This window comes from Ischnura elegans, chromosome 1 (assembly GCF_921293095.1).
Source record: "Ischnura elegans chromosome 1, ioIscEleg1.1, whole genome shotgun sequence".
Lineage (NCBI taxonomy): Eukaryota > Metazoa > Arthropoda > Insecta > Odonata > Coenagrionidae > Ischnura > Ischnura elegans.
In genome coordinates, this window is record NC_060246.1 from 158,284,191 (window position 1) to 158,294,399 (window position 10,209).

The following is a 10,209-nucleotide window of genomic DNA, read 5'->3' on the forward strand; positions in this document are numbered from 1 at the left end:
TCGACATAAATCTCCCCTGAAAAATATTAGTAACTTAAACGACGGCAGGAATACCGACTAGGCATCAATAAAATAATATGGAAAATTTCCATAAAAATCATGACCATTTCAAGGCAGCCATCATGGAATCGTAGACGTAATGGATTTTAATGGGATTATTTAGTTATCCCTCATATTATTTAACTTCTCACTTCTTTTAAAAACTCACTATTTTGCACCTATTATAGGGAACATTTTCTAGGGGAGGGCCTCCGCACCTTCCGCGTATCCTTGCGGGTAGTCCACACCCTCATACACCCCAATATTTTGCGTCTAAAGCCCCCCTAGCTTTAATTCCTAGCCGCGCCCCTGGTTCTTCCAGCAGTTATAGCGGTCGACTGGAGAGTGTGCTTGTTGTATGGCGCGTAAGGGTGAGTGCAGGAGAATGGAAAACACGCCGAGGGAGTCAAACCGAGTGGAGGGAGACACTTCCTCACCTTCGCCTCTCGCTCTATCCCCAAGGCGACTCCACTCACCCACCGCCCCCTTCCAACACCCGTCCCTTTTCCCTTTCATTTCAATCTGTGAAACGAAGCAATCGAAGCTGGGACGTGGGACTCAGTAATCGGGATAGGTGGGCAATGGCCCGATCACTGACCCCCCACAAATAAATCTAACCACCCCACAGATAAAAGAACATGCACTACTTCGGATTCTCGACAAAGCGCACGGAAGGGATGGTTAGTTTTTATTTTTAAACTCTTTGAATTTATTAGATGCATTGATGATCAGAGATGTTACTCAATAATGTTTTATTGTTCACACCATCGGCTGAGAGTGAAAGCAAAGAGTAAGCTAAAAATATAGTAGTAGGGGAGGATTTCTGCCTATATCGCAAGAAGAGCCCTTTTGTTATCGTTTAGCCCGCGGAGCCATTGCTCCGATATTTTTCCTCGCATCCTCATTATTTTTCGCGAGGCAGATAAAACCGGAAGTCAGGGATTTGGAACCACAGTGGCGGTTAGAGCTGAGCTGTTTGAGAGAAATATTCTGGTGGGCTGGAATTTCTCTCCTGCCTTTTTGCAAAAGAAAGTTTGGCTAAAATAGAAAAAAATTGAATCAAAAGGGAAAGAGAAACGTGCGAAAGATGGATAAGAGTCGGAGGAGGTATACGATAGAGAGGGAGAAAAGTGGACGGGTTATGCAGACGGGGGAAGGTGAGTTTATGTAATGGGATGGTGGAGTAAAAGGGGTGAGTGGCAGCGAGTGGGTCAGGCGAGGAGGATAAATAGGAGAGACACGGGATTTCCCAAAACAGGGTGGAGGGGTTCAAGGGAGAAAGGATAGGGGAAGCGTAGGGGCATTGGGGAGGCTAGGGCACGGCTGTGGAAGTGGTCAGGGTTTAAGAGGGATTGAGTTTGAGAGGGCGGGGGTGTCTGAAGGACTCCTTAGTCTGGGGATAAATAGTGTAGGGGTTGCCAAGGAGTCGAAGATAAACGAATGAAATACGGCCAAAGGAAGAAGGGCGGGGATGGCTGCTATCAGTGGAGATTGTGAGGACGTAGGTACTAAATAGTGTTGGGCAAAGCAGCACAGAGTACACGCGGGCATTGCTGGGGTGAAGTGGGAGTTTAGTGGAGTGGGTTGTGCTTGAGAATCGTTACTTAGTGGTTGTGGGGGGTCAGCGTCTAATGAGTGGGGAGGAGGGGATGAAGGATGCGGAGGTGAGAGGGAGAGTCGCTCATTGGGAAGTGGACGGGTCACTTAGAATTAGTGAAATGATTTATCTTTGGGAAACTCCTCCCTCGAATTATGTAGGATTTGGTTATTCTATTTTCTTCATAGCTACTTTTTCTTAGTTTTTCACATTTGTATTTTTGTGTCAGTGATGCAGGAAAGAAGATGTTTCCTCATTTATCCAACATGTAGACAAGGATGCCATGATTCCTGTCTAAACGTGGAATTTCGTCGTTGTCAGATTGCCTTTCCGCTCGTAACGGTTAAGGCTCGGGTGGAAGTGGTGTAATTGCGAGTACCAATGGAGACAGAAGTCGAATGGGCGGTCTCAAATTGTATTATGAGCCTGATAGGACGCTAGGCAGGCTGATTTAAAAAGGGAAAGGCAAGGGAATGATTGGACCATTAAAGAACGCGCTTGAATTACTTTTCTCGTTTTTTCTTGATTGAAGCCTTCGTGGCTCGTGGTGATTAAAGAGAGACATACGGGTGTATGCCGCGTGATGTATCGGAATTGCCCCGACGCTTCGTGACCGACTGCTCGTCACCTCTTCAAGGGAATAATCCTGTTGGAGTTTGGTTCTGCTGCTTTTTTTATTTCAGGTGGGCGGAGGGGGTGAGGATTGAGGACTGGAAGGGGAAGATGAAGAAATGTTGTGGATGACTGGGTTCTATGTATTACTAATTCTCAATCCGGTATCTCTATTGCAATTATTTTTGTTTTTCTTTATCTCTATGGCTTCGCGAATGAGTCGACCGGATTGAGAATTAGCAATACATGGAATCCAGTCATCCACAACATCTTCCCCCTCCAGTCTTCAATCCTCACCCCCTCCGCCCACCTGAAAAGGCAGCAGAACCAAACAGGATTATTCCCTTGAAGAAGTGACGAGCAGTTGGACACGAAATGTCGGAGCAATTCCGATACATCACACGGCATACACCCGCATGTCTCTCTTTAATTACTTTTCTCGTTGTTCACTAGAAGTCTCGGGGGATTAATCGGGGCACGTAAGACCATAGTCTGGTTTTCCGTGTTCCTTGCGCCCCGAACCTCCCATCACCCCCACCCATCTCTCCAAAGGACCGATTTCTCCTCTGGCTGGGTTTGTTGAAGGCCATGGGGGATGCGAGAATTTTGAATGGAAATTTGAACAAGGAAAGTTCACGCGCCGCTAACACGTGAAAGTTCCCTTCGTCAAAACACGAATGTTATGTAGTCACAGGCTGGTAGGGTTCCTAAAATTAACATTTCACTCTAGGATAGATACGTGTATCATTATTTTTTTTGTAGGAGATTTTGAGAGAAAAGATATTCATCATAAATTTTGTTGCCATGTTTTTATTTCATGCACATGGAAACTATTTTTCACCAGCTACTTATTCCTTTCGTTAACGTTAACTGTATCCGATTTTCGGAAAATGTCTACCTTCTAATGAGTTTAGACAGGCCTGTTTCATCCAATGTTAGCGGAGCGCAGAATAGAGAGGTGGGAATTTGAGAAAATTTTCTGTTTGCGGGAGTGCGTACTGTTTTCATATGAGAGAAAAAATTGTACCAGACTCTACTTTTCGTCTTCCTTTATTTTTTTCAGCTTGTGTACTTTCTGCGTCCAAATTCAAGGCGCGCTGCCGGCAGCTTAGAAATAAATTTTGATCCCATGCCATCCAATATCTCGTTGCCTCTCCTGTAGAGAAGTATTTCTCTGCGTCACAAAATCTTGCTTTGAAAAGGTGTATGTTGTCTCTCGCATGAGATTTTATCCTGTCTTTATTAATATTCCCCAAATACGAATTCTGTTTTGCAGAAACGAAATTTTTAAAATATATATAAAAACCTACCCTTCAAATATTAAATCATTTTCATTTCTTTCAGATGGAATATCAAGGTATTAGAGAATTTTATACTTCTATTCATATAAAACAACAGGAACTTATCAATTGATTTAACCTAGACTTACGATGAACCATTTTCATTGGCCAGTGCTCTTTGAGGTGAAACGCATGCTGTTTCGTAAGATATATATTTTGATTATAGGGTAGTCATCAACGCAGAGTAGTTAGAAAGGACATTTACAAAGAAAATACAAAGAGGTAGATTGGCAGATGCAGTTGCATTTCACAGTCTTGATAATAATTGTATTGCTTTCAATCAGTCACTGATAAAATGGTTCGCTAAATACTGGAACGTGTTCGCAATAAGGACGATTTTTCTCTTTTAAATTTACAGAATGAGGCTGATTAACCTCCGATAATATTTCAAATTTTTGTGAAAAAATTCTGCATTTCTGATCATGAAAGAAAATATTTTTTTCTCAAAAGGGCCTGATTGCTTTTTTTATATGCCAGTCTTGATAGTATTATTTAAGGGCAGTAGTTTGTTTCATCCTGCTTTGCTCAAGAAACACCGCGCATGATCTCTTCCTGTTGTAGCACCCATATAATATTATTTGGCATACATACCTCTAAGTATGAAAACTTTTAAAGCCGTATTCATCCTTTACTTTGTCAGTGGCGGCGGCTGAGGTTAGACGTGTTTTTATGAGTCCGGTTATTTTCGACTCACACTTCATCGCTTGTTCGTGAATGTTTGGCCAAAAACAAAACTGTAATGATGTTCCAGCCTCTATATTCTCCAGACATTAACAATAACAGACATTACCATTACCATAACCGAAAATATCAATTATTACCTATTGGGAATGGATTTTTGAGTGATGGCCTTTATTTTTAGGTAAGTCTTTATTTTGTTCAGGTTTATCTTTTACTTTTCCGTTGCGTAGCGACTAGTTTGGGTACACAAAAAATGAAACTCGCAATCTTAATGTAAATAATTTCGTGAACTTCATCGTAAATAATGATTAGATGACTTCGGTTTTAAAAAGAATTAATAACTTCCAGCGAGATACAACCATGCATGATATTCCGTATCTATTCAATATCGTGGAGGGGTTAGAGAAAGAGGCGAAAAAGAACGGAGAGGGGAAGTGGTGACAGGATCTGACGGAAAAATATTTGAGATGAAGAATATTCATTGTATATGGTCACATTAGTATTTTGATTTTACATTAATATAGACCTATTTAATCCAAAGTTATGTCAGTCAAAAAAAAATACTATGGCAGTCTCGTAGGTTTACTTTATCCACAGTGAAAAACTTCTATAAAAGTTTACTCTAATAGGCTTTTCCTGCTTGTAGAAATATATTAGGTGAAGTGCTTTTCAAATAGTAGTAGAAACACATTCATCTACATCTACATAATACCCTGCGAGCCACATCTAGGGTGTTTGGCAGGGGGTGATCAATCACCAGCATGCAATTGGACTCCCACATGCACGCCACACAGTCCAAAAAACGTCACGCATACTAACAAATTATACTACCATATGCTGTTAGAAATAATAATAAAATTAAGAAACATGCATTAAGTTTTAATTAGGTTAGTAGGCTACACTACAGGTCATAACAGTCTTCACACTAAGGTCATTAATACAATCTCATTTTGAATTGCTTGTACCATCGAAGCTCTTTAAAACCCTCTCCCACTACTGATACAATGCCATGAGCAAAAATACGTAATTTTCGTCCTCAGAGCGAGCACAACGCACGATTTTTTGTTTCACTCAAATGTGAAAAAATGTACTGATATAAGTAAAAATTCTGGTTCATTAAGGCGTTCTTTGATTTACTTTGAGATTTTTTAAACTTTTGCCTTCCCTCAAAATCAGCTGTTAGGAAACAGAGGAGGGGGAGGATATCGACTCGAAGCAAGTGAAAAGCGAATGCGTGTCTTTCGGAGTTCGCCAACACAACGCTATCTGTGGCAACACAACGGTCTCTTTGTTCAATGTTTGGCTCATTCTCCGTTGGGAACAGCTCGTCAGCCTTCAGCCTTTTCCTCAAATAAAGCAGCGGAACAAGCAAGCGATGGGAAAAAATAATTCAAGGAACTCGGTGAGGGGCAGACGTAATCCACACGACACCCTCAAAAATTTTCTGCTGCTTATGCATCAACGATCGAACCCATTTTGGACGTTCGTACATCCAGAGATTTCTGGCTAGTTTAATAAATGTGGTGACCACGCTAGGAGCAGAAAACCCGAGGCACATGAACGACTGCGAAATTAAGTCAAGTAGGTATGGTAAAAATCAGAAACACAAAATCGCGCACATCTATTTATAATTGAATAGTAACTACCCCCTTTAGCCGTTCGTACATCCGGATAGGTCACTCTGTTGGTGGCATGCCAAAGTAATGTGACGGCGCAATCAGAGTTTTCGGGCAGTGGAGGTATGATTGTGTGCAGTACGTGTGTGAAAAGAGGCGTGATACGGGGTTGACGTGTGTTGAAGAGGAAGACAGAAAGCAAGCGAGAGAAAGAGAGGACAATGCGAGAAGTGTTGGGGGGAATGGGCAGAGGAAACCGAAGAGGGTGTGGAGGAACGAAGGCAGAAGGCTAGATGCATTAAGAGTTCGTAGATGGGGTTGAAGGTAGCTGGAGAGGGGATTTGAGGGGGATAACTTCCCCCTTCGTAGCACAGGGTGTTTCCATGCCATTTTAGGGTGTGCGCTGGGGGGTAGGTATCGTGGAATTTCCGGGAGGGTTCTTCGCCCGCCGAAGATTGATATATTTTAAAGGCTTTGCTACCCTCCTCTCCATTGTCAACTGCATACCGTTCACACGATTTCGAAGCCCAAGAGTGAGAAATAACAACTCTCCTACCGTTTTCCAATGGTCTGGAATTTTGCATCTGTGGGATACGCGGTGGCAAAGTAATGTCTTTCTGTCGCAGAGGCGGCATAGATGGATTAATAGTCTTTGACACCTCCATGAAAGAGGTAAAAGTGTCTGACGGAAATATATCGAAGTCTGCAATGTTATTCACTAAAAAAATTAGATTTCCGTTTATCGTCTGATGGATAATTTTTATGGCGCAGATTGAATGGGCATTGCATTACAATGTATACTGCGTAGAAGGGTGAACTTAACGTGATTACTGGAGCAAGATAAATAGTGTTACCTTGCGGATGAACTGCAGTGTATATATTTCAATTGTTCTCAATAGTGCTCTACTGCGTTCGTAGTGGTATCCTACGAACAATCCACCACAGCACTCGGTAACTATTAAGAAGAAAATATATTTTTTAAAATGATGTTTCTTGGAGTTTAGGTCAATTGAAACCAAGTTATAGCCAACGTTTCGATTTATGTAAAATCATCATCATGCCTCTTAACTTTGTACATATTTATTAATGTACATAAATTTCAATATTGGTTTGAAGATGTTGCTTAGGCTTTTTCTATTCCATTATCATTATTTAAGGTTAGAGTGGATATTCCTATTAAAAATTGCGTTTGAATTCAGTTGAATAGATACTTCTATTTATTTGCTGTAAAACATTATATTTATAATCCAAAAATTGATAAAATGTTACGCATACTTATTTATAAAGTATATTAAAATGAAATTAACTCGTTTTGGTATTTTGATGGCCATATACTTATCAAGGATTGGGAAAACATGGGGACATCGTAAATTACAGTACAGTTAGTTTATCTGCAATTAATGTTGATTAATTGTGAAATGATGCAATGTATCTCTAGAGAAAATCTCATTTCTAATTGTATGTGATGTAGAGCAGCTCTCTCTTCAGACGACTTATTTACTCACAGAATGCCCAATACTTCATATCTTCATGCATAATACTTCATATCGACCGTTTGATGTCATTACCTACAGTTTTATGAGCCACTTGAATTCATTCGATGCCAAAAATGAATGAAAATATTTATCATTGCGATAACATAAGCGGTAAGAGTAGTAACCTATGAATATGAATATTACACACCTCATAACTCATGGCTTGACCAGCAAATGTCTCTAAAAAGTATATTCCCTTTGGCTCCCTTCCGAAGGAAATTTCTGTTATGATAATACGTCAATTAAATCACCGCTGTGAATTCAAGCGTACATTTGGCAGTGCATCCATATTCTCATTTTCGACCGTATTATTCTCGTTGCCCAGCTCAACTTGGGTGATTCATGGCCGTCCGGATTCTTCAATTCCCAAACCGAAATATAAAAGTGAGTGAAATCTCAAGATTTTCGAAAGATAGTTAAAGAGAATTCCTTTAGCAGTCAGTTTCATTTGAGCCATCTCTCCCTTCTGTGTCGATCCATTCCTGAAAGATAGGAACGCGAAAGAGAGGAGCATTGAATGGGGGGACGGGTGGATGAGAGACAGGTGGGAAATTAAACGGAATGAAAGGAAAAGATTGGAAGAGAGAGGGAGGGAGGGAGGAATGGAAGATAGTGGAAAGGGGTAGGTGGGACAAGGGGATGTTTAGGCATGGAGTGGCGAATGATGAGAGAGATTTTTCGGAAGCAAGAAAAAAGGGGAGGGAAGGGTATGGTATTGGAGGAGGCGACCGACAGCTTAGGTCATTTGCGCCATTAGGGAAGGGTAGGTAAGGACGGGTGGAGAGAAACCCGGCGTCAGTATTAGCCTGCTCTTAACGAAAGGCGCCAAGGGGACCACGGCTTAGCGTCCCATCCGACGGACGGAGTGTTGCGCTTGAAATGTCCTCCACACAACATTCAAGCAGGGATCGGGCAGTCCCTGAAAATTCTCTGCCACCGCCGGGATTTGAACCCGAGCCCGCCGGGTGGGAAGCCAACACTCTAGCCTCCACACCAATCCGATCCCCCGGGAGGGAAGGGGATCGAAGGATAGTGGCGCCGTCTGCGCCGTGCGACGCGAAGCAGAGTGCGATAAAGGAGTTTTGGGTCAGAGACAAGCGGGGCAAGTATGGGTGCGAGCGAAGGTAGTAGTGGGAGCAGTGGTGAGGAGCCGTGCGAATGTGTTTGGATTGGAGTGATAAAGGATGGAGGAGAATACGAATGAAAGGAGGAAGAAGTGCTGTCCCATCTTCAGAGCATCAGTCCAGCTGATTTGAATAATTTATTTCCGGTTTCATCCGCGAAAAATTTCGATTTTTTCCTAAGTACTCTGAAATAATTCAGCTTCTAGTCTCCAAATATTTTTTTACGCTAAATATGGTGTTTAAAAAGGTTATGCATGTTTAATGTCCCAATTTAAATTTCATGCCGCACTGCAGAAATAAAACAATGTTGCTCAGCATTAATTTAATTTCTGCCGATTAAAAGATTCATATTTTCTGCTGTGACTTTTAATATTTGTTTTAAATAATATTTTGTGAAGTATTTGCCATTCAAATGACGAAGATTACCATCATATTTAATTTTCTTGAAATAACAACATGCTATCCACAACATTATCCAATGGCATTATCTCTAAAGAATTGGGAAAACATTTGTTGCTACTAAACTAAAAAATGTAACTTCTTCAGAGGTAGATTTCAACGTTAATTTCTACTATTAAAGTCAGTGTTTAAGAAAGCAGTACATAAATTGACACTTGCTGACACTACTCGGGAGGTAGGCCTAATTTACCTATTTTGAAATTCCCTCTCTCCTTCCTTGGGCGCAATCCGATCGTCATTTGGTTATTTTGACATTCTAAAGCAAGGGGACTGAATATAGGAGGTCCAATTCCATTCTATAGCAAACTGATTTCTGTTGTCACATTCGGTCGCATTTTAGCTGGTTTTCAAAAATGTAGGCGGCGCGGTGATGAATGCAATACGATCCACTTTTTTCCAATATTTTGCAGTATAATGTTTGTAATTGCGAGGAATAGCATTGAAAGGCTATGAATTTGATAAATAACACCATCATGAATGTAAATTTTGGTTAACACCCCAACCACTTTACCATATTTCCTCGTGAAACTCGGATCATTTTGTCCGTCAGCGACGCGAGTGGCGACTTTTGGAAACCCATTAAAAATGCGCGGTGGGTGACGGCACATTTAGAGGCCGACTTGAGGATCCTGTTTTGTAATATTCGTATTCGAATGTCTCGAGATTTTTCGTCTGCTCGGGACACATCCGTCTAAGGTGAAGGAGAGATAGCTCAGTGTGCGATACGCCTTCGGAGAGTCAGCCGTCGACCTCTGGGCGAGCGCGTGTCGCCATCGCAACGGAAGCAAGGTAAGCGTCCAAAGCCTCGTCCTCCAACTTCACTCCCGCTATCATTTTTGATCTCCCCATCGCCTTTCTTCCCCGTTTCTTTAATTTTGTTCCCGACTTGTGCAGGCTTGATCCCATTTTCTTTTTCGGTGTGGCAGTAAACACCCCCAGTGAGTACAGCACAGTCGATTCATTATCAGATGTCAGCTGGAAAAAGAGGAGCTAGTGGAATTCGTCATGGAGTAGGAGGTTGACCTCAGCTTCTAAATTCATCGTAGTCAGGCTGTTTAATTTTCCGGGAGCGCACCGAGTTGTTGGATGTTGAATGGAGTAGTGCGTGGGAATAAGAGTCTTTATGGCAGGCGACTTTGAAAACCGTCTCTTCCTCTGATTTGCACTCAATCGAAATAACAAGTGTAATCCCTCCATCTCTTTCCT